This window comes from Toxorhynchites rutilus, chromosome 3, assembly GCF_029784135.1.
Source record: "Toxorhynchites rutilus septentrionalis strain SRP chromosome 3, ASM2978413v1, whole genome shotgun sequence".
NCBI lineage: Eukaryota > Metazoa > Arthropoda > Insecta > Diptera > Culicidae > Toxorhynchites > Toxorhynchites rutilus.
The window spans coordinates 287,758,142-287,783,857 of record NC_073746.1 but is presented as its reverse complement, the minus strand read 5'-3'; the positions used below and the strand labels follow the sequence as shown (position 1 = coordinate 287,783,857).

Below are 25,716 nucleotides of genomic sequence, written 5' to 3'. Positions count from 1 at the left end.
TTAATTTAGAATCGAGAATGATGCCAAGATCTTTGATGGCCATAGCACGGTCCACAATGGCATTTCGTAATTTATACGGCTGGGGCCAAGGGCCAAGGTGACTTCCTTGAGGTACGCCCGATGTAACTCGAAATGGAGAAGATACAGTGTCACCGATTTTCACTGACATCACACGATCGGTCAGGTACGAACGTAGCCCGTTCAAAAAGTTGACATGAAATCCAAGACGTTGTAGTTTGGCGACGGCAATTTCATGGTTTATCTTGTCAAATGCAGCTGAGAAATCTGTATACACAGCATCAATTTGTTGGCGTGACTGTAGAGAGCGAACGATGAATGAGGTATACAATATTACATTTGTGGATGTAGATCGTTTGGGAACGAAACCATGTTGTTCATCAGCGATGTAATTGCTGCAGGCATGGGAGATGTAGTCCAGAACAATCAGTTCAAAAAGTTTGGAAACCGAGCAAAGGCTAGCGATCCCTCTATAGTTATTGACATTTCTATTGCAGCCTTTTTTGAAGACCGGGAAAACAACATAATTTTTCCATGTCTTTGGAAAAGATAAGGAACAAAAGTGAGAAATACGGCATTATACGGCGAGAAAAATTAGAACATTCAGAAAATATGCTGAAGGAATATAGAAAAAAATCGGAAGAATTTGATTCTCATACGTTCTACATTGGCATCGTTGAATGCGTTGTTAGTCCATTTGAAATTTGTGTTTCGTTGGTGTGAAGCAAAAATGGTAATGTATAACAGTAGTCGTTCGATAACTGAATATGCTGGGCTGAAGCCCAAATAAAAAGCAGCAATGTGTAAATAATTGATGTCATATTTAATTTTGACTGTACATGTGGAGTATTCGAATGTAACTTGAGATGTTTTAAAAAATGACATTATTTTCGCATGATAAAAAAAAATAATTACAGAAAAATAATTTCCCCAAATTATATTCTATACCTGTTTTTGTACTCGAGCTTTCAAACCGTTTAGTGCAAATCTTTTGTTTACCTAATTTCACGATACAGTGTATAGTATAGCGTCAATTGATGTATGGAAAAAAGTGACCTTCGGGACTTAAAATGTTTGCCCGAAAAACTACCTTATGTAAAATATTAGCTCAATCAAACTTTACTTACTGGCGTCACACAGCCGTCAAAGTTTGGGTTTTTTTGAAAACCGATAAAAACCCAAGGGTTATTAACATGGTTCTCAAAAAAAAAACGCTAATTGTCTTAAAATAGCATGAAACGTCGATATTCACTGTTGTTTCCATTTTAAGACATTTGACATTAAACATTTTTTAGGTGTATGATTTTCTTAATAACACTCACGCCTTAACTTCAGGAATTTGTAGTTTACTGTCTTCGTTTATGGTTCACGATTCCACACATTAAACAAGATTCAGTTGGGCTCATTTTTTTCGTGCACATACTGATCTACTGCCATCGAGTTCCACCCCATAAATCAATACTAATTAGTCGCATTTCCTGAGCAAAAAGAAATTAAGTATTCGCATGTACCACTTCGATGTGAATTTCAGGACAGAAACCGATGGAAACAAGAAGTACTAAGGTCGCCACACGTGTTTTGCCGTAGGCATCAGGTTCTCGAGAACATGTTTGATCTTTCATTGTACGAGCAAGTTTGCTGGCCCCGAGAGCTGTTTCGATATTCAGGGAAATGTGCGAAAATGGAACTGCTGTACTTTGGTGAGATGAGATGTTTTTTAAGGAAGATCGTAACCACCTATTCAGTACCAATTCAATGTAGTTTATAGCAGTTTGTGGTTCATTTCCGCATCGCCATTACAGTAAGTATTGAAAAATGAGCTAGGAGATCTTTAGATGAATTGAAGAATACGTTAGTTTCCCACGCATCTTTTCAGCCTTAATTGACTTCCAGTCTATCATGGAGATGACATGGTAAATAATTTGTAGAAGTTATGGCCCAGTTGCCACATACAATACGAAACATCAAAAGGTTTAATCGACGGAACGATTTCGGTTTGCTGTTCTGTTGATGACTACCAAAGGTGCATGTCTTTTGTGAGTGGGTAGTAAAGGCTAAGCACTGTCGGCTAAGCAGCAGTGGTATCTAGTGCTTGAAAAAGTACTCGAGAGGCAATCGATGAAATTGGCCGCAAATATAGCAGTAGCCAGCTGAGTACAAGCATCATACAGTTGGTTTGGAAAGGGGTCAATCCAAAAACAAAATGATTTGAAATTATTAATTATTTACCGATCATTAGCCGGCTTAGCTTGTCCAACAGAATCTCGGTACTAATGAAGGCGACGAGCCCCTACGCTTCGGGTCGGCATTCCATTTGTTCCCAAGCATGGAACTGCTGTCCGAGCGTACACAGAAATTAAATGCGACAACGAGTTTTCGAACTTAATTAATTTCTCGTTTCGTTCGGGTGGGTGAGACAGGCGGAGCGGGCGGAGGCTCAATTGGGGTCACACGGTACCAATTCACGATCTTTCAGCCCAAAGTCAGCCATTGGTGTATCTTAAATACACACAGAAACACGACGTCCAATGACCATCGCGGCGCGCATATTCTTAACGTGTTCTGTTCGTTTTTCATAATTTACAACTGCTGGCGCCACCGACGACCGATCGGTGAGAATTGTGCCAATCCACAAAAATGTAAAAACACAAACAACACCCGGCGCCACCCAATTATACATATGACGAGACGTAAACCGGAGATGATTATTATTATCGAAAGCAACACCCGGCGCACGCAGCATAACAATGAATCGGATAAGTTGTTATTTTGGAACGGATTCGGCTATTTTTATCCGGCTAGGTTTGGTATGCTGCACAGGTGTCAACCTTGTACACACAGGTGGGGGGGATTCGAATTGGCTACCCCGAAAGCGTGTTTCTGTGGCTGTTTTTGTGGCTTCCGCAAATTCGTTAACATGATAATCGATGGGTGAGGATGATCCGAAATAAGTGTATCATCCAATTATTTGAAAATTAAAGCACATACCAAGTGTATAAGTATGAAACCGGAATACATACAATAATACAGTCATGCCAAACCGATGTAGTGGTTCTCAGACTTTCGTGAGAAGTTGCAGTTTTGTTCCTCATCGCAAAATATTAGACCCGTATTTTTGACGTAGAACTAAGTCTTTCATTTCTTTATAGGGGGGTCACTCTACGAAATTGAGAATGAAGCATGTAACGATTCATTAAGAGTTTTCAAACGCATACTACACAAATTCCTTATCGTGATATATGTTCTGTTGTATACCATTAGACAGGAAATTTATCGAACAATTTGATGATTAAAATGGGTAGATTTTGCTTTTTTACTAGACACTCGTTTTCCCCACAACGCAACGAGCGATCTTGTTGTCTACATACGGGCGTTAGCTCACTATTTGTTGTCCAATCAATTCGTGCTTAACTCATTAGTGCCCAGCGTATGAAATTTAATACGCAAAAATGCCCGTTTTTGAAAAACTGTTTTTGATTAAACTAAGGTGTTAAGCGCATTTTAAATGATACCAATTTAAGAGTGTTTTTTGTGTCAGTGTCATTTTATCTGTCATTTTTGTTGTTTTGTTGTGTATTGAAGCTTGCAAGGCTCGAGTTAAATGGAGTCGCAAAAGTAAGCATAAATTTATCAAAGTTTTACCTCTTAAAGGATTCCAAATTGCTCAAATCTGTGACACAACACTACAAGACTATGGTAAAAAATGATATCTAGCAAAAAACCTGAAGAAAATTATGAAACCGCAAAACAATTTATGTTTACATTTGAGCGTATGAAATTTCATACGCTATGCAACTCCAACTGTAATACGCTATGTAATAAACCATGAAAATGATTGTTGAAGTTGAATTTTATGAAATAAAACCGTTTTGTTCGATATTCAAATGATTTCCATTTTTGATACTGTATCGGCTCAGCGTATGAAATTTCATACGTCAACTTCCAAAGAACTCCAAACCAAAATATTGCGTTTCGGGACAAACCTAGATGGACTTGAAAGTTTCATGCCATTTGGATCAAGTGCTTGTACACCTGGGCAGTAATAGGTTATCACTTTCGACACCCCGTCACCCAGATATGGGTGAAACTTTCCTCGCTCAAATTGAGTAGGATTTTTAGAAGGAACTATAGGATATGAAGAAAAATAATAAAATCATAACCTTAATATTATACTGTTTATACTATACTTTTTATTAATTTATAGTACGGATGGTTTGTACTGCAGTTTTTTTTTTGCAAAACCCCTATAATATGGCTTTGGCATGTGTTATTGTCATAAATTCGTCTTCAATTGAAAACAAACATTGCTAGATCATGTAAAAGTTATCTACAAACTAAGTTTGATCTTCATCAAATAATTTAATCGCAAGATGGGCTCTGCAAGAAACTCAAAACTTGACAATGCCTTGTCAAATCGAGCGAGACCGGAAACGGTTGAGCAACTCAATTGGGATCGAGTACCGCATGCGGCTGATGGTAGTATGTAACTATTCCAAAAGTTTTAAAATAGAATAATATCAGGATCCCGTCCCAAGCATAGATGTCAGATAAATTATTTTAATGAAATTATGAAGAAACTTTAGCGCTCTCGACGGGAGGTTTGATTTTCTCAAACATAGATTTTTGAAGAATGTCGCTTTCGCGTTTTTTTTCTAAATGTTTCACATAACTTGAACACCTATCTATCTCAAGATTGATTATACGTTAGAAAAATATTAAATAGCCAGAATGAAGATGGTTTCCAACATTTTTTCTTAAAGCATTGGACATTTATTGCGACAGACTTCGAATAAAACAGCGGACTTTCTGGGAAATCATCCGTCAGCATTTGTTACACACGCTTCGGCCAGTTGTATGATAATCTGTGCAGCATCTATAGTAACTTTTCCTTTTTCTTCAACTTAGGCGTCGTGCACAAATTACGTAACGCTAAAAATCCGGATTTTGGATCCCCTCCTCCCCTACGTAACGCAGTTTCCTATCTCTAATACACAGAAAGTAACGCAACCTCGACCCCCCTCTTCCCCCTTATCGCGTTACGTAATTTGAGCACGACGCCTTACTGAATTAATATTCTTTCTGATGAAATTCATCATCCGTTGTCATGGTACTAATGAAAATGCTCCAGACTCGGAAGACAGCTTGCCAACTTTGACCAAAACTTCCAGGACCGTTGCGTGCTTCAATAAACGGAATGCGTATTTTCAGGTATTCCAGGCATTCAGACACCTTAGAGTTCATTGTCCTGTTATTGATGAAAAACTTGTTTCGTCGTCCATCCTTGGTACTTCGTCAGAACCTGGGTGTGCAACTTCCGGGCGCTTGTTCTGGGCACTAGGTTCTGCCTTGCGTCTTGTTTGATTCCAGTTACGAAAAAAACGATAGTCTTCTAGCAGGCGGATCCTTCGGATATATTATCGATCAGCACGATCATAGCAAGCGTTGTAGTGGAACTAAGGATCGGAACCTGCAAGGTGTTGAGAATGATTAGAGCGAACCCAGAGCTGTCAGATTGTAATATCGCCAAAAAATCAATACCAACTAGAGGACAAATAGCGAAATTGGCTATGACTTTGATAGCGGAGAAAATTAAATGTGTGATACGACGTAGAGAATATTCCACCATATCAAATAAACCATATTGTTTGATGAAAGCAGGAGTTTTGATATCATTTGTTGACGAATGCCATAATCGAACGATGATTCTAATTGGCGGGGAGGGGGGCATTGTTTTTGCTGGGTATTTTCAAGGAAAAATCGATTCCCCCTTTGAGTGTTAACAATTATTTTCCAGGTAAACGAAGTGAACTGTAATCATTTAACTCAAAAGATAAAATGCCTAAGAGTCTTATGCTTATTCATTATTTACCCGAAAACTTGTTACAATAGCTTAAAAAATGCTTTTTCAAGGCAGATGGAGAAAAAGTTTGGATTGGGTTGTCCCCAAAGGCCATTCTAAGAGTTATAGAAGAAAGAACTGCAGACGTTTAATGTATCTATAATTCAAGAAGAAGAAGAATAATTTTGTAGTCCAACGTTAACAATAAATACACGTTTATTGTTCTTGAATGGTTTATAATACTTTATTCAAGTAATGGCCATTTGAAGTTGCAAATTTTCCCCGTCTTTCTGGTGAATGAATGCCTCTCTAAAGATTTGGCTCTTTGTTCTTGATCCAAACCAGTCATCGAGCAATTTTCAAACCTTTTTTTTTGTGAGAATTGAAGTGCTGCTGAGCGAGTGCGTGTAAATAAATGGTAGTCGGGAGAAGCCAAGTTTGGTTCATAAGCTGCACGTGGTAGTTGATCCTAATTGAGTAGCTCAGTCGCTCCCCTGGCCGGTCTGGCTCGGTCTGACGGGGCATTGTAATCAAGAAAAATCACTTTGTATTGTTTTTTTCTGATATTCCGGTCTTTTTTATCAGAGCACGGTTCAATTCGATCAATTGTTTACTGTAACGTTCACTATTAACAGTTTCCCTAGTTTTCAAAAAGTCGTATCAAATTACCCTTCGCTCATCACAGAAAACACACAACATTGTCTTCTTTTCGAAACGATTTAGCCTTATAATCGATGTAACTGGCCGGGGTTAACAAATGATCTATTTCGCTTGGGATTCTTAAAATATATTCACTTTTCATCCCCGATGCAAAAATGATTTTCTTTTGCAACTGGCGAGCAAAATATCGCAAATACTTTTCTGGGTTTCTCATTGTCTGTCGGTCAAATAATATGGAACACATCCTTCAGGATGTTTCCTATGGCCTTCGAGCCACGTGAAATGATTGATGGGTCAACATTCAATTGTCTTCGTCCAATAGTGTTTGCAGTTCGATGCCTTCAAATACATTTGCATCAAAATTACAACTTTTAAACTTTTCCAACCACTTGTTGTATTTCGATTTGCCTAGAGCAGGGGTTCTCAAAGTGGTCGATATCCCCTTGGGGTCAACATCGGTTTTCCAGGGGTCGATGAGATCTTAAGATCGATCCCTATTAATTAACACTAGTTCATATTTGCGTTACGTGAACCAACTTGTTATAAGAATGACTAATATAATAGTAGGAAGCATGTTTTTGTAATTTGTATAATTAATTATTAGTTACACCTGATATATACTGAATTTTATGTCTATTTCTTGATGAGAAGATTATGTCGAGTGGCTATAGGGGTCAATGGTATCACTTTAATCTGGAAAAGGGGTCTCTGGCCAAAATAGTTTGAGAATCCCCGGCCTAGAGCATGTAAGCCTCCTTCAACATACTATGCTAATCGAAAGTCGTTTTTTAAACAGATAAATATCAAAGTTGGAAAATCGAAAAAAAAAGGTTTCCGATGCCAAATGACTTCAAAATGCATAAAACGTCGAAATTTGGTGTCAACTCTAAAAAAATTTTTTTGGCCGAAAATCAACCTTATCCGAAAAAGCAAAACTTTGAGTGCTTTGAGGCACTCCTAAATCATTAAAATCCATGATTTTTTTCCATACCTTCATTGCCACTCAGGCTATGTCTCAGAAGGTCGCTTTTTGGACAAGATTTTACATTCGAGATGACACCAGATCTCGACGTTTTATGCATTTTTAAGTTTTTTGGCATCGGAATTTTTTTTCGATTTACCAAGTTTCATGTCAAACTGCCCTTTAAAAGATTTTGGACGATCAAAAAATCAAAACACCCTTAAAGAATGTCCAATTGAGCTGAAACTTTGCACAGGTCATTTTCCAATAAACAAAATGTAGGGGAAAAGGGAGGAATTTGGACCACCTAAGCAAATCGCCTAATATTTCCAAACCAATACGGTCTAAATCAAAAATGACATATTGTATACGGAGCTACACTTGTTTTCTCTCAATCAATAATGTTCAATCATTATATCAAGCTTCAAACCACCAAGTATATTATAAAATAAAAGAAATGGTTTTTGTCTAAATCAAAAATGACATATTGTATACGGAGCTACACTTGTTTTCTCTCAATCAATAATGTTCAATCATTATATCAAGCTTCAAACCACCAAGTATATTATAAAATAAAAGAAATGGTTTTTGGACATTAAAATTTGATGCGGGGTGATTTGGACCGTCTGTGGGGTAATTTGGTCCAGTGTGTGTTTCATCGAAAAAAACATACTTATGTTTATGTATTTTGTATTTATTTATTATGTATTTTGTATTTTGTAAGTATTTTGGGATAATGTTACAATCAGTAACAGTGTTTTGGGGTCGATACCAGGTGTCTTGGCCAGATTCCAGACCAGAAAAATTGGATTGACACCATCGCGAATTCTGCATGAATCTTTTCCCTGTTGTTCGAGTATTTTCAAACACATTCGTTTTTGGTCAAAGAAAATCCGTAATTGATGGCCTGCGTGGCTCTTACAAGCTCCTCCTTCTTCCAACGTTGTCTGCCCATCCTCTTTTTGTACTTCCGTGTCATCTGGAATCAACTATATAAAAAAAGCCTCAAACCTGTAGGACCAATTCACCCACAGAAACGTGTCCATGTCACCCCACACAACATGCAAAAATACTTTACTGCACAATTCAGAACTTTACTGCACAATACACGAAATGTTTGTTTAATCAGCGGGAAAAACTTTAAACCACGATCGGAAAACTCACATTTTTTGACAATCAAAGTGCTTGTTGTGTTCATGCTACCGTTTCCTTCCACCTGTCGAATTTTACCGAAGTTTTTTTTACGTTAGTTACATACGGTTCAATAATAAAAGAAAATGACATTATGAAAAATCCAAGTTGAGTCACACTGAGATAAAGGGGTGGTCCAAATATCCAACTCACCCCGTGTTACCCTACATGGTCGGTTCTTTAAATTCGATGATGAAATTGCTTTCCATCATCCATTGCCACCTTATTATGTATACTTGAATGTTTGTATGTCACAATTAGTGCCACGAATTACAAGAACAAATAAAAGGAGGTAATGCTTTCTGAGCTCAGCTTAATGATCCGTAATATAATATATTGTATACTAGCTGACCGGGAAAACGTTGTCCTGCCATAAAAATTATTTCTAGTGAATATGTTGATTGTAAAATAAAAAATAATTAATGTATTGTAAGTGTGTTTAAATGTTTTAAAGATCACACATACTTGACACGTTCGTTACTCTTTCTTTCATACTTTTGTTTGACATACCGAGGTATAGAGCGCCAAGTCGATGACAAAAATTTAAAAAACACACAAAACATTCCTTGTATTCCATTCCCGATGTATTTCATTCACGAATCTGACATATTTGTTCTCTTGAACGTTAAATGTAAATTGAAAAAAAAAATTCGTTGTTGCTAATTTGTTGCTCTTCATCGAATGTTTTGCTCAGCTGAGGCGAATATGGCACTACTGAACGGTTTTCCATGTCAATGTCTGCGTTGTTAAATTTTATGAATGATTGTCCATCATTATCAGTTTTTATTCGTTGATATATTGGACATCCACCTAGGCTTGCGGCCGTGTCGTTGATGAAATCTTTAAGAAAATGCATTGTACAGTTTCCATCTGCCATGTAAGGCTATAAAAAAAGGCTATATTTGTGGTAACAATATCGAACAATCACCCATATTTCGTCGTTAGCAGACCCGAAAGCAATTCAAATTGTTGAAATTTAAATGAAAATGTGTTTTCGATGTTGTTTGAATACTTAGTAGACATAGACTTGACCCTAACTCCACTATTTTTCTAGAAATCTCATTGCATTTCAGCCAAAATATTATCCAGAATATAAAATCAGAGACTATTTTCATCCGATATTTTCCCTACCTGTAAAGAATGTGTTATTCTGTTACACAGAACACACAATAGAACCATAGTTCATTTAAAATTTTTGTTTTAAAAGCGTGTTTATTTCACTCGAAAATTCATAACAATTTACGCTTCACAGAAATGGAACACGAAGCTCAATGACGTCTATACGCATTGCGTTTCAAGGTCGGATGACATTCGTTCTCTTTGAAAAATAATCTACGGGTCGATTATTTGGATATTATTTATACCAAAATACTAAAATCGTGATTAAAAATAGGAAATGGAGGTAAACCTTTGAGGTTATATGTACTTTTATGCCAAATTTATAAAAAAAAGTCACAGGAGGGTTGTGTCCGAGACACGACCGCATAGTTGACGTAGGATTCCGTTAGACTATCTGTTGATTTTGGATATGTTTAAAGAATTACATCGTTAAACTCTTTGATAATGATATGGTGGCCCTGAAAAGGGCCGTTTTGTTTGGTTGTTGCGTATTGTATGTTAACTCCACCAGTGTTTATCGAGTGATGATGGCAGAAGGATGGTAAACAGTCGTTGAATGGTGCGTATCAGATAAAAGATACCGATGTGGAACGATATATGATGAAAACCGCCCTCTGTGATCCTAGACGAGATGCCTCCTGTGATATGTATGCATGAAATAAAGAAAAAAACTCACCAATGTAACATAAGACAATTACCAATACCGAACACAATTATAATTTTTCCTCATCAGTAAAAACATGTTACTTTAATATAGAGAAAACATATTTGAAATGGAAAAGGTATTCTTTTTTTTATAATTTTTACTTTCTGAGTGTTTATTCAACCCAATTCAATTTTAATTGGATTAACAACAACTAATACTATATATATAGAGGATATGGGAAATCACTTTTTCGAATATTTCTTTACTTTTCCAATTTTTCTCGCCGTATAAACTTCCCTCGGGTGAAAATGAACACAAAAAAACAGACAGCTTAAACTAAACGACCCGTTCTCGAGTGGGAACACACCTTGGTTTTTAATTTTAGGAAAATAAAATAAATCGTTTCATATATCAAGTCATTCTTAGCACAACTGCTACCATATACAATTTTACACTTACACTTGTGCTAAATTTTTCACAATAAACGATCGGTCATTGATATGAAATTTCATGGAGCAACCTCTGACTTGCATATATTTGCAATACCGATTTCCCCGAGCACCTTGGTTTTGATGTCTCTGTTAGGGAACACATTTCGATAGAAACAAAAGCTCACCCTACTTTATGGATTTGCAATACCGATTTTCCCCAGGCAGCTTGGTTTTGATGTCTCTGTTAGGGACTCGCCGCATGTGTCATCAATTTCGACCAATCAGAAGTGGGTATTTCCGTTAGGATAGGGGATGAGATTATTTTCTTCAATATAAAAAAATGGTTATGGAGTACCGAAATCGATTGACGCAAAAATGTCATCAATCCACCATGAAATGACTGAGCAATAAGCGTTTGAAATTGTACAATTTTCAAGATGTAATCGATTTTCGATTTTCAATTTGTACCCCAATATGTTCCCGAAAGACGTAATCCAACGTCAACAAATCTTATATGAAAATTGCGCATGAAAAAAAATGTGTTTGAATGATGTGTTTTGGTAGAAACATCAGACAATATATATAAAAATTTATGTAATTGTTTTGAACAATCAAAAATTAAAATAAAAAAAATAAATACATTTAAATTTTGTCAATTTAAAACTGCCTTCGGGCCTGCTAGTTCGATGGAAGATTAATCTGCCTCCCTAAATAAATATTGCTCATGGCGTCGCTTGGTGCCGCCGAAAGCAGACTCGTTTGCTGAGGAGTGCTGAGCGACAATGAAAATGTCTTTCTAAAGATAGGTCGAAAAAGAGTATGAACTAGTTTTCTTCGCAAGAGCGCTTCTCAGGGCTAGAGACGAATGAACGTAAAGTTTAAAGTCTCTATAATTCAAAAGAAGAAAAATATTGCTACCAGATGTCACGAACTTCGACATTTTTTGCTAGTATGGTGCTACTCGCCCGTGTAGTTGGCGCAAAGGCACCGCGAAAATATTATTTTATAGAATTCCTTCATGCATTTGTCTGATACGGGCTGTGTATCGTTCGTTCTTGATTTTGAAGGGACTTTAACCTAAAGGTCATTCGTCCCTAACGGGCTCTGTATGACTGGAGCGTTCCGTTATATACATGCATGCATATGTCCTTCGCTTCTTTTGCCAGATCCAGTAAAAGGTGGTTGATAAAACGTATGTTTTTGACGTGATACGTTCCATGTTAGTTGTTAGTAGAAAATGTAAAAATAAACAGTATTTTTGATCGGTTTTATATAGTTTTTGTGGTAAGTGGAAAACAGTAAAATAAACTCTTTTGTTTCAAAACAAATTGATAGTCCTGAGAAGGACTGGAATGGTTTAATGGGTTGTACGGAATCTGCTGCGTTTCAGTCGGATATAGCAGTTTAGTTTTGGGAGCGGTAGCTTTTACGGATTCGCCGATTCTTTCCTTGACTTTGGCGCCATCGGCTTCTGTGCGTCGATTTGCGAGGGTTTGATTGGCACTACCACGACGAGCTAAACGACGGATAGGCGGGTGTGATACGATGCGATGCAATGCACTTCGCTCCTCTGCCTCCTTTGTCGCAACCAATTGTTTATGTGAAGAGGAGCGCACCAGCAATGCACACTAGATTTAATTCGATGCTCTCCGCTGCTTCCTCTTCTTTGCTCCCTTTGCTACACCGCATCCATCGTTGGTTGCCGATGGCTTCCTCTCCTTTGCCGCACCGTATGGTGTTGGTTGATTTGTAGAGCACTGCACACTAGAAGCCCAGATGTTTGCCGATCTGAGCGTTGAACGAGAATGAGAAATCCAAAAATGCTACCGTCCTTTTATATCAGTTGGTATGTGAGAAATAGGCGCCCTCACTCGCTCACCATGCAAATATTTGACTTATCGGGGAACGAAAGAAGCGAAGCAGGCGAAAGAGAAATGACGTCAATTTCGACCAATCAGTATCGTTTGGATAGGGGTTGAGATTTTTCAATTGTTCGATAGTTAATTACATGATATATATTATTTTATTCAAGGTGAAAAATTGTTATAGAGTGCCGCAATGTTTTGATGTAAAAATCTCATCAATCCGTCATGAAATGACTGAGCAATAAGCGTTTGAAATTGGACATTTTTCACGATGCGATCGATATTCGTTTTTCAATTTGTACCCCAATATGTTCCCGAAAGACGTCAAATCCTACGTCAAAATTAAAATTATTTAGATTTTTTTTGCATAGGACCACCCTAATCGGTATAAAACATATGATAATCGGTAGCGGTATCATATATAGTTTATGTCCTATTCTCATGCCTACCAAGTTTTCAGTGCATCGAAATCACTTCATGAAAATCGGTCGAACCGTTTCGGAGGAGTTCGACCACGAACATCGTGACACGAGAATTTTATATATATATATATTGTTCAGGTAAGTTCTTTGGCATCATAATAGTAGAGTAAAAGCCATTGTACCGAATAGTAATCTGTCTCGTTCCAACTTTCAATTGTTATTATTACACGTAACAGTGTACAGTGTACAGTGTAGTCCACACCGCTGCATCATCGGATAATAATCATTAGAGTCCCCTTTCGAGTCATCTTGTTGTTCCACTTAAGCGAGTAATAACTCACTATCGTTTGATTGCCTGAAAGTTTGCGACGGCAATTTCAGATGATGGATCGTTCGGCAACGAGTCACAACTGATTCATCATTTCTAAAACCTGCTATCCCACTGTAGCGTATTGCGGATCCATTAACGCGTCTACTTCACCACGGTATTTTTCCACGATAGCCAAACTGGCACCAGCGAAAACCCTGCGGGAACACTTGAACTTACTGAACTTACTGTTCAAACAGCGACAACACAATCAATTTCACGCTCTTGGCGACCGGTTTGAGCCCACACACACTTTACGTGGATAGAATCGAAATATATGGCATAGCAGGGTTACCAGCGATATTTGATGGATGTCCCGGTTATTACTAAATAATTATGATTTCTTGAATTAAATACCCATGGTTACGGAGGAGGTGGAAGGCTTCTGAGTACGCACTTACATTATCACTCTCTACGAATTCAACGCACGTGGACACAAGTCAGTAGTTCTGGCAGCCCTCGCGCCGAAGCCACTTGACACGATCATTCGCGCCCGATATAGCACTCGTGCGGCCGAAGTTGTTTTGTTTACACAATTTCCGTGTGTCATCAAAACCGTCCACGCGTGATTCGCCAAATGTAAAACAACACTTCTCAGGCGATATTTCAAAACACTTGTGACTAATTAGGTAGTGGCAAACAAACGCGAACAACGAATGAATCCCACGAAAAAGAAACACATTAGTGGAACTCTAGCGCGAGAATTAATAACATAAACAGAAGCAACCGAAAAAAAGCCATATTATAAACAACAAAACAACATTCAGAACCCACGCTTGAATTTGAAAACTGTCACGCACTTTGCCGACCAACCGCTAGAAAAGAGACTTGAGACGAGGGAAAAGTTTTCATCCGCCGGCGCGGCGACGCTGGAAACTACTGGTCGAATCGAAAGTGCGAGAACATGTTTATCTCTCGAGTTCTTATTCGTTTGCTGGGACTGGAAGAGACTGTACAATGCACTTGCAGAGAGTCGTTCCCTATATTTACTCTCTGGGCATCGGAAGAGTGCTAGAACAGCTTTTACCGGCAAACCGGAGGTTTCTTATCTATGACAGGTACTCGCGTGACATGTACGTGGCTCCCGTGGCCGAGTGGTTATCGTCATACGATCCCCGTTCATATCAGATTTTCCGTCAAAGAAATTTTTTCTGTCTTGCACTGTGGTCACTTGTATTCGTATATTTTTGTAAATTTCAAGCTAATGAATATATAATATTGTCATGGTATTCAGCGGTGAACCAACTGAATTGTCCTCAGAAACTCACGGTGTACACAAATATAAGATGATACATTCCTGAATATGAAGCCATTTGTATCCATCTTGGCAAACGTCACACATGGCAAACTACGTGGTCAACAACTAACAAAAATTCAACAAATGGTCAACAAATTTCTGTCAGTCATTCTGATTTTTGATTGGCTGATTTCGATGAATTTTGTAAACAAAGGCGATTTTTTCAGTGTTGCCAATAAAAATAAATAGCGTTGGATTTGTATTGAATTTAGAAATGGTGAATTTAATGAATATTACGATATTTAGTTTAAAGGAAATGTGAAGGAATTATATGCAAGTTTATGTATGTGTTTTTTTCAGAATGGAGTAAAGTGAGCGGCAAAATACTCATTTGTCAATTTAGCTTCGTTAGGTCCCTAATGCAATTTCATATTTCGGCATATAATGTCCATTGCTAAGAAGAAATGGAAATTCTCATCATTCACTATGCAGATGGCAGAGTTGTTAGCTCTAGCTCGTAAATATGAAAAAATTATAGGAGGTTGTGTCCAAGATACGACCGCATTGTTGACGTAGAACTACGCTGTTTTTTTATAAAAGTCGCTCGTACCTTGGGATATTATTTTATAATGCTGTGAAATTTTAGAAACAACTGCTTAGTAGAATAATCTCTGAAGTGGTTTTTTCGTTGTAGAATCAGTTGAGGATAATTGATTGATGATTCATTCTTGTCCTCGCAAAACAATACACTAGCTGATCGTATGTCGCAATTTATTTCATGTCAATGCATTGAAAATTTACCTCGAACGCTATTCCGGTGGCCTTTTTCGCAATTGACATAGACTCGGCTACAGTCGATTATATACATGTTGCACCAGCACCATTATTCCACATCACATAACTACATCAATATATCTTTGGCACCACATGGAAACAACAATAATGACAATACTTGCAAGTATCAAATATCATGCTACATGTTATTTAGCATTGCTTCAAAGGAATCGCACCTCTAGGCATCGTTCGTACAACGTAAACCAAGCGCCAAACAAGCATTCGCCATAGCATGCATTCATAGCCATACATTGGTGGCTTGAAACTACTAGGAATATAAACACTTCTCATCATTTTGCGCTATTCTCAAAAGAAACGCTCCTGTTTATATTAGTGGCCTCGAAAAAAAGTGGCATTACTTTCTCATGCTCGAGAGAAGCGCAGCTGTCACCCTAAGTGGAGGAAGTTTTGTTACTGGCAAGCGAAACCTAATCACATACAAAATTCCAGAACGACATTTACTTTCTTGGTGACTAAACAAGCGAAATAAATTCTTTTTGTTAATAACAACCTCGAAAACAGTAGCAATGCTTCATTATGATCAATATTAGCGCAAATGCAATCCTAGTTGAAAGCAGTTTTGCGACTGGCACGCGAACCCAAATAACTTATAACATTCCAGTAAGACATTCAAGATGCTTGGTATTCCCCAAATATTTTTTTGGTGCACCAAAGGCACCAACGAAGCCCTTATGGTGACGGAAAACAAACAATGTTAACTGCTTGGAAAAAGCCTGAATTCTGCCACACAGCTTGTACTCTGCTGTAACACCCATCGATGCGAATTCGCTGATGTGATTGTCAAGAGCGGGGGGAGCTTGATTTTGGTTGCTGCCTGGGTAACGGCGTTTACATTTTCGACCGACGCGCCGAAATCGCCTACTTCGCTGTTGTTCGATGCGGTGTCACACTCGCGAAGGCACTCACTGCACCAGCATCGCGTGCATTATTAAATGACGCTTGCCTCGAAATTTTATTGCCCCTGGCAATGCGTTCGTTTTTCGCAGGGCTCGACCTGCCTTCCTCTTCATCTTGCTCATCACACACTACGTGAAGCGTCCAATTTATGACGCGGAAAGAAAAACACACGATACGAATAACGCGCGAAAAACGAACAGAAAAACCAAACGACGATATCCTAGTTGGATTACCACTGGTGGGGTCCAATCTTAGATCGAAACGTAGCGAAAGCAAAGTGAACTGGATTGCTCAACAGTCCGATGCCGAATGAAGTTTGCCTCAGCGAGATCCACTGTTTATACTCTAGGCAAGTATTCCCCTTCATTCTTCTACTTTTCCTTTGTTCACGGAGACATTGAATCCTACGATTTCCCCTCCGTTGGTCGTCGATAAGTTGCTCGTTATTGACAGATCTGTTCGGGAAACACCAGGGGTATGACTAAAACGTCAGATCCCTCGTATTGCCAGTGTACCCAATATTGCTGCGGTTTACTGACATTTTGGTTCTATCAATTACTATTGTTTACAACTCGGTCCGGTTATATAGTCGAATAGTGGCTAACTTTAAATTCCATGTTAAATTAGAACACCTCCATGTGAAACCGAAATATGAAAATCGCTCATGCAGTTAAAAATAAAGCATACGTGATTTCAATGATTTCAATCCTCGTAAATGATATGTTAGTAAACAAATGACGCCATATTGATTTTGATTTTGGGTAGCCTATATTCAATTGATGTCTAACCCCTGGAAAGCACACAAATAGACAGAACAAATGTATGGGAAAATGGAAACGCTAAAGTATTCATGTATTTTAACCATTTACAAATGAGGGGATTCTAATGTATAATATATTAAACAAATTTTACGGAATTTCCGATTCGTTTAGTATGTAAATCGCCAAAATCCGTTCACGACAAAAATAGTTATAAACGTTAACTTTATTTCATAAAAACGTGACCTGTTTTCTGATTTGGCACCCTTAATGAAAGACGTAGTTCTACGTCAAAAAGAGATGGTTGATACCATCCAGGTTGTGTTTTACTGACTACCAATTGTAACACTGCTGACATGTTCTTTCCCGCTGACTTATTTTGATGATGTAAAGAGCTACGAATTTTGTTCTGTTCTGTCGAGGAAAGTTTTCGCTTCATCGACTGTGTACTCATAGTCGAATTAAATATTTATGTCATCCACATTATCACTAAAATTAGATGAAGCTGAAATTCGATATGATTTCGATGCTGCTTCACTGCCCATCAATTTCTGGGTTGAACATTCTTCTCACCGCTTTGATAGCAATTCCATCAATCCAACAAGATGTTCTTGTGTATCGGCCGTATGCGAAGCATTCGGTACTACGGTCATGAATTGCAAAAGAGTCACGATTTTTAAGATGAATTACAATGGAGTTGAGTGCCGTTGTTTTGCACGAATCAACGAGAAAAGATTCTCCAGACAATCTTGGACGAGTTGTTATGGATATCATTATTATATTATAGATATGGGTATTTAAAAGACCTATTTTATCCTTTATCCTTTTGGAGATTGCCTTACTGAAAATATGCAAAATCATTAAATTCGCACCAACCAAATGTTACGATTCATAAACACAGAAATTAACAAAAAATCCGAAATTTTATAATATTTGGCAACGCTGGCATCTCTATGTCATGGCTTTGTTTTTGTACGACGAAAAAGAGTAAGAAGCCAGTTGTCTCATCTTGTCTTAGGTCAACAAATGTTAGCGAAATCAGTGTAGATGCGTAGTAAACGATTTGAATCAACGTTCATTACACGATAGAACACCGATAATCCGCGGAATAGTCTGACCAGGTCGCGAACAAAATATATTCCAGCATGAAACCTATGTTTTTTCAATAAAGAAATCATTAAACTATCCATCTAGGGGCTGTCCACATACCACGTGGACAACATTATGGGAGGGTGGGGGGTCTAGTGATTATGAAAATGTCTACGCTTGTCCACGGTGAGGAGAGAGGGGGTTTGGATAATGTCCACGTGAACACGTGAAATGAATTTGAAAAAAACAATCACTTCTGTATTCAACAATACGTGAAACCTGTTCTGCATTTCCAAGAAAAGCCATATTGATCAATAAAAGGTTGAGCTTTCTGATAGTCTGGTGGTCGTTTCTGATATCGTTGAACTTTTTTCCTAAATGTGTATTCCGAAAATGACGTACATGAACTGAAAGCGATCGATTTACTTCCATTTGTTTTAAAGCCATTGAAGAAAATGAAAGATGAAGACGCCACCAAAGTAAAAATATCGTTTCCATTTTTTAGAACTCCCAAGTTTTGCGAAAATGGAGCACGAAAAACAATTTCTTTCATGGATGCACAGACCATATTTCTGGATAAGTGTCTCCAGTATCGTTTGTTTAAGAATGAGCGAATTTTTCAGATGAGAAATCGGTTCTTGCGAAATGTTTTCGCTAAAGTCATCAACATTGAATTACGAAATCATACGAATCGGTCAAATCGGAATTCGTCTTTACAACGGAAACAAGTTGTACGTGTCTGATGGAAGAAATTCATATCAATCACAAATGTGATTTAAAGTTTTTCTCGGACTCGATACAATTCAATATTAGAAAATTCAGTGGAATATAAATATAAATTTGAAATATTATTATTTATCCTGTAGTAAGCTTGAATATTGCTTACATCGTTCAATCGATGAGAAACTGAGCGAAATTTTCCATGTCTTGCTGCACCCATCTTGATTGTCTAGTTCCAACTTTCTGATGTGGGCAGAAGGAACTGTCAAAGCAAAGCAAAAGTTTGGGAAGTTCTATCTTTTTTCACTCTTTCGCGAGAGATCCCGCGCTTCATTCGGATTGGCTGGCAGAAAAACGTTCACAAAAACACTCCTATTGGCTTGCCTGGGAAGTTTGTATCACCACTGATGATAATCAAATCGAGATGCAGATCAAGAGTCATCCTCAGTACACGACACATGAAATAGCAGATTCATTACAAATATTCATATTCGTGAATGAGCCTGGAACTTGGTGAACTCTGCTTACGTAAAACGCTGCGATATATGGTTCTACACTATTTGATCGGAAGTTAGATGAATGGATCGTGTTTCTATCAGCGACTCGCCTTATAAACGCAATGAAAACTCGCAGATTTCAAACAAATCGCGACGGACGATGAAAAGTTTTATTATTTATAACAATGTAAGGGGGTCTTCGTAGCCACTTGGTTACGCGTTCGCTTACTAAGCGATCGATCGTGAGTTCAAACTCAGGGCCCTCAATTGACCATCTTTGTGTTGTTATAGAATAATTACGTCCACGCAACCATCATATCAGCTATGGAGATCGATCCACGGTGGAACAAAGATTAATTCATCCATACAACTGCTCTGCTCTGCAAGAAACATCGGGCTGCTGTTCTATAAATAACCCAACAATAATCAATATCAACTGTCTCCGCTGTCCGGTCTGCTGAACAATGGAAGAACAGATAGAAAACCCTTACGCCGAAATGGCTACTAGAGTGTAATTTACCATAATGTAATGGAACAGAAAACCTAACGCCTAAATGGCTACTACTTCTACTGTGTAATTTACAATTTATAGAAACATAAACATATGTACATGTACACGATAAAAACCCGGCTCTGTTACAGATAAAATGCTAATGAGCCTGATAAATAAATAAATGGGATATAAAAAAAAATAACAATGTTGATCGGAAAAAATCTTTAGGGCAAGCGAAATGCATCTCTATTAGTTATCCCTGAAGCCGATCTTCACTTGGAGGAAGTCGTTCATTGAGTCTGGTGGAATTGAAAATTCTGTTTTAGGAATTTAGAAACGATCGACAAAACGTGGAGATTGTAGTCTTAAATCTTGAGAATACATACAACCGAACCTGGATTCCACTAATTCTGAATACAATGACAGACTGGGGGATTGACGGCAATCTGCTGCACTTTGTGAAAAACCTGGCGTCAAATCGAACCTTCGAGGTAAATGTTGGGTAAACGAGTTTTAGGCGCCTCCACGAAGAAACTCAAGATTCCATCCAGATTCCAAGATTCCAGTGTTCGCATCAAGCTATACGACGAAAACCTGAGGATGAACTGCGTCTCTCGGTTTTTTTAACGATTACCAAACCTCACCGGAGTAATACCTGATGACCCGATTACGGGTGGCCAGAGATGGTCTCTAACTGACGTGCCTGGCCAGAGGTAAACTTCACTGCGGATTATCTTTGGCTTGCTACATTCCATACCAACAGGTCTGGTATGCGCTGAAGTAGGGGAACCACCGTTTGGCATCTTCGTGGACGCGGCGAAAATCTCCAGAACTGCAAGCTTCCTTGTCTAAACCAGCGGAGGCGAGGAGACGCATCTGACTATCTTAACAAAAAATCTTACAACAGGTGACATGATGTTGGTGGTCCGAGTGGACCAGGTGACCATCAGAAACAACTTCAGAGCTGGGACGGGCTCAGTGGGCCTAAAACGAACTTTTGTTAATTCATTTCACGAAAATTGTTCGTTGAAGCGGCTTGAAGCGGTCCGAAAAATCAAAGGCTCCATAACCAGAATCGAAGACGTGAAAGCGACGAGGGAGCAGCGAATCCACTAAGATTCATTCATCCAGCGAATCCACTAAGATTCAGACTAAGCACTCCACTAAGATTCAGACTAAGAACCCGCCACTGCAAAATATCACATACCATCAACATGAGATTCTGTCGTCCCATTTGCGATCTGTGCGAGATCCGCAATTCGGTCGAACAAATTGTTTTTGTTTGCCTAAAATACGAGAACCTCCGGAAGTTTGACGGGATCAGCAGGAGCATTTGTGGTCATCCTCGAAGATAAACCTTTATAAACTTATTTAACAACTTGTATTTGAAAATTTGAATAAGAAATTGTGATCCAAAGATCCTTGTTTTTTCCCCTCCATGATTCATCGCCATTGGCCTGGGGTCTTGGTAATCGGACATCTTTGCCACACTTCCAATGTAAAGAACTCAATATGTAAATGTGTAGAAATTATCGTGATATAAACATTTTAAATTGTTTATCCGTATCTGCATGCAAAATCAATAATGTTGGAAATAAGTAAACACACCTCGCGGCACTCATTAGGTCGTTCTTGCTGGGACGAACCAGCTTAGGAGTTTCAAAAGGGGAGAAGACAGCTGAAAGTCTAAAAAAAAATTAAGAATAAAAAACGTAATATAATTTAATAATAACGTTAATGGAATTTGGGAGAAACTAAACAGCCATACAATAATTTCACGGGAAATGTTGGGGAACAAATTGAGAACAAACCGCTACTATTTAAAAAGCTAACATTTCTATCAATGTCAAGCCATAGAATAGAAAATAGAAACATATTTAAAATGGAATTTAATAGCAATTCAATTATTTTCCAAATTTGTTGTCAAAAAATGGAGAAATGTCCACGTGGGCAACAGGGGGAGGGGTATAGATAATGTCCACGCTCGTCCACGGAGGAGAAGGGGGGTCTAAAATCGTGCTTTTTCTGTCCACGTGGTATATGGACAGCCCCCCACATCAGTGGTATATGGACAGCGTGTACATCAGTGGTCAGATAATGTGAAAACTATGACCAAAACAAAAGAGCATGAACCTTCCACTCAAGGACAAATTCCGGGAAGGCCTATAGATTTACTGTGGACCTCAGTGGTCAGATAATGTGAAAACTATGACCAAAACAAAAGAGCATGAACCTTCCACTCAAGTTCAAATTCCGGGAAGGCCTATTGATTTACTGTGGACCTCGCTGTCGCGAATAATTCGCACCGTGGATTATTCGGGGTTCCACTGTATTCATACAATTATATTATTCCTGAAAATTGAGTGGTTTTCATCGGCTATGTTCAAATAAATGGAGCGTAGATAGTTATTACATCATATGTTTACATTTAAACCAGTTGCTTACTATCAAAACTATACTGTCTCGTTTGGATGCCGTGGTTTCCATTGCTGTAACCAAAAATAATTTCATCGGAAAATCCAGGTCGATATTCGCATTGACGGCATTGAGTGTCGATTACTAGTTTAGGGGGCGCCAAAGATAATCATAGATTTTCAGGCGGAATGAACACGTTTTTAAAACTTAAATTATGCTAAAAATTAATTTTTAAAAAAATAACTAAAATTAACTTTTCTGTATAAAATTGGTATTAGCATTTAAATGTATTTAAATGGGAAATACTTTTTTTGTAGCTAGTGAAAAAATCTCACAAAAAAATTGTTTTAAAAGACAACTTCATATTATAATGAAAAGTTTCACTAAAAATGTTGGAAATGTGTATACAAATGGTTAAATAAGAGTCAGGAATACGCGTTTCAAATAAATCAATAACATGATGTGGAAATTTGCATTCAAATTTTAACAATTTAAAACCGCTATCGTGTCTTCTAATCTAATAGAGATTACACTCTCGAGTTTGCGACCCAAAATTTGACCCCTATTTTAAAGTCGCCACTAGACGTCGACACGTTACCACTGTCATCACGAATGACGATGTTCAATGAGTTGATTAAAAAATATGTGACAAAAATAAAAGAGATGATTTTTGGACATTAAAATTTGATGCGGGTCGATTTGGACCGTCTGTGGGGTGATTTGGTCCAGTGTGTGTTTCATCGAAAAAAAACATACTTATGTTTATGTAAAGTATTTTGGGATAATGTTACAATCAGTAACAATGTTTTGGGATCGATACCAGGTGTCTTGGCCAGATTCCAGACCAGAAAAGTTGGATTGACACCATCTTGAATTCTGCATGAGTCTTTTCACTGTTGGTCGAGCATTTTCAAACACTTTTGATGCTTGGTCAAAGAAAATCCGTTCTCGATGGCCTGCGTTGCTCTTTCAAGCTACTGCTCCCTCTAACGTTGTCTGTCCATCCTCTTTTTGTAATTCAGCGGCATCTGGAATCAATTAGACCAAAGAAAAGTCTCAAACCTGTAGGACCAATTCACCCCACAGAAACGTGCCCATGTCACCCCACACATCACGCAAAAATTAAAATGCAATTAATTTAATTTATTGTTATCAAACTTACAGTTTCGCTACATCAAATTGTTCCTCTTCTGTAGGCGAACAGAACTTTACTTCACAACACCCGAAAAGTTAGTTTAATTAGCGGGAAAAACCTTAAAACCACTATCGGAAAACTCACATTTTTTGACGATCAAGGTGCTTGCTGTGTTGAAGCTACCGTTTCCCTCTACTTGTGAAGTTATACCAAAGTTTTTTTACTTTAGGTACATACGGTTCAACAATAGAAGGAAATGACATTATAAAAATCCAAGTTGAGCCGTTATTTTTGAGATAAAGGGGTGGTCAAAATCACCCCGTGTTACCCTATAGGGTGTATCAACAAGCGATGAGGAAAATGTTTTATTTAATTTTTTTATAAGTTTTTTTTTTCTAATTTTTATTGTGTTATAGAGTAGAGCCATGGACATGCATTTCGTGGCACTTACCGTTTCTAAGATATGGTGTTTGTTGGAAATGAAGATCGTCCGTACACTCGAACTCCAACCACATAAAATGTCATCATTTTCACAAAGACCAAACGCATATTATTCATCACTAGGGGTGGGGGTTATATCTGTGATACAACCACAAGGATCGTTGGCATAGTTATCATTTGTTTGAAGATGCATCTGAATCAATTCTAAATGAATGAATATTTCGAAAGATTCCTGAAAAGTCCAAGCAAGTACAAGCATAGAACTTCTTTCGTGAATATTTCTGTGAATGCATTATGAGGCGAAAATTTTTGCATTTCCGTTCAACACGGTTGCAAAATAGAAACGGGATTGCCCATCGAATAATCTTGATAAATAAGATATTTTTTAATTTCAATAGTATAGCATTCAAAACAGTTTTTGAAGTGTTGAAATAATTTTTCGGATATGTATTTAACAAACATCACTAATTTATCTTTCGAATAAAACATTCGTTATACCACTTCCCTCAACCAACAAGAAGATATTAATGTTCAAAATAGTCTCTTGATAAAATATCACCATACGGTGTTGGTTTCACAAAAATGAGTAGTTGGTTGATACTAAAGGGATAAGCCATGAAGACAATATTTCAAAATATATTTCTAAAGCTTCCGCACGGATCCACTCGAAGTGTTCGGTGATGTTGGTGTACAAATCAGCGGTCCAGCAAAATATCCCGGCATGAATCGATTCCTCTTTGAAGATATCCAGCGCAAATTAGCGCAGTGATTTGACTGGCAGCGAGAATATGCTCCATCCACATCCCGATTGTCGTGATTTTGTCCATTGCTTGTTTCAAAAGCAATTTGTGAGCTATTAAAACAAGGTTTTAGATCGATAAGTATCAAGCATATAACTCGTAGACATTTTATCCTTCGAATGAAGTGATTATCATACCACTCAATTGTAGTGTTAGTTTGATCTTGTAGGAGAACCATAATATTTTGTCAAGATTCGGTGCAGTGTGCAAGTTTCTGAGAATAATGTCGAATAAAGATGTTTGGATAATTTTCATTGATTTCATTGACAGTAGTGATATTTTCCGTCGAACGTTCGGAGCGAGTACGTTTTGGCGTCTTTGCATCGAGTACTGTCTCTAGTCACTTGAAATTTTGTTTTAAGGTACGGTGACATTAGTTCGGAGCACATACTAAAATTTGATTGTACGATAGCTGACATAAAAACAAACTATATTGTTCGCTCAAAGCAGATGATTTTGAACGAAGCGGGGAGAAGCAGTTTAACCACACCAATGAAACCAGGGGTTAGACATCAATTGAATATAGGCTACCCAAAATCAAAATCAATATGGCGTCAATTTGTTTACCAACATATCATTTGCGAGGAATGAAATCGTTGAAATCACGGAGATAAAGGGGGTGTCATATCAAATTGCATCACGGAAAAAACGCTGTAGAAATTCGCTCAGTAGACCGATCCTTTTGAAAATTTTAGACAGTAAAATAAAAACTATTAAACAACTTTTAGCATTTTCTTTTTATTCATACTTCGAGCCCAAGCCCGTATGCTCGCACCTTCCTCTTTACCCCGTCCATAAGGTTCTGTACAACGTCAGGTTGTAGTTTTTTTTTAACAGAAAGCCATTTTCTCTTGAAGTCC

General features: G+C 37.9%; 1 protein-coding gene across 1 annotated transcript in view; it reads right to left on the bottom strand.

Annotated features, from left to right (window-relative positions):
- Window positions 1–14,261, bottom strand: part of LOC129780415 (A disintegrin and metalloproteinase with thrombospondin motifs 7) — a 133,562-nt gene extending 119,301 nt beyond the window's left edge. The window contains exon 1 of the mRNA XM_055788681.1: window positions 13,921–14,261. The gene's annotated coding sequence lies outside the window, so the exon portion shown is untranslated. The remainder of the gene's footprint in view (window positions 1–13,920) is intronic.
- Between the last annotated feature and the right edge of the window lie 11,455 nt (window positions 14,262–25,716).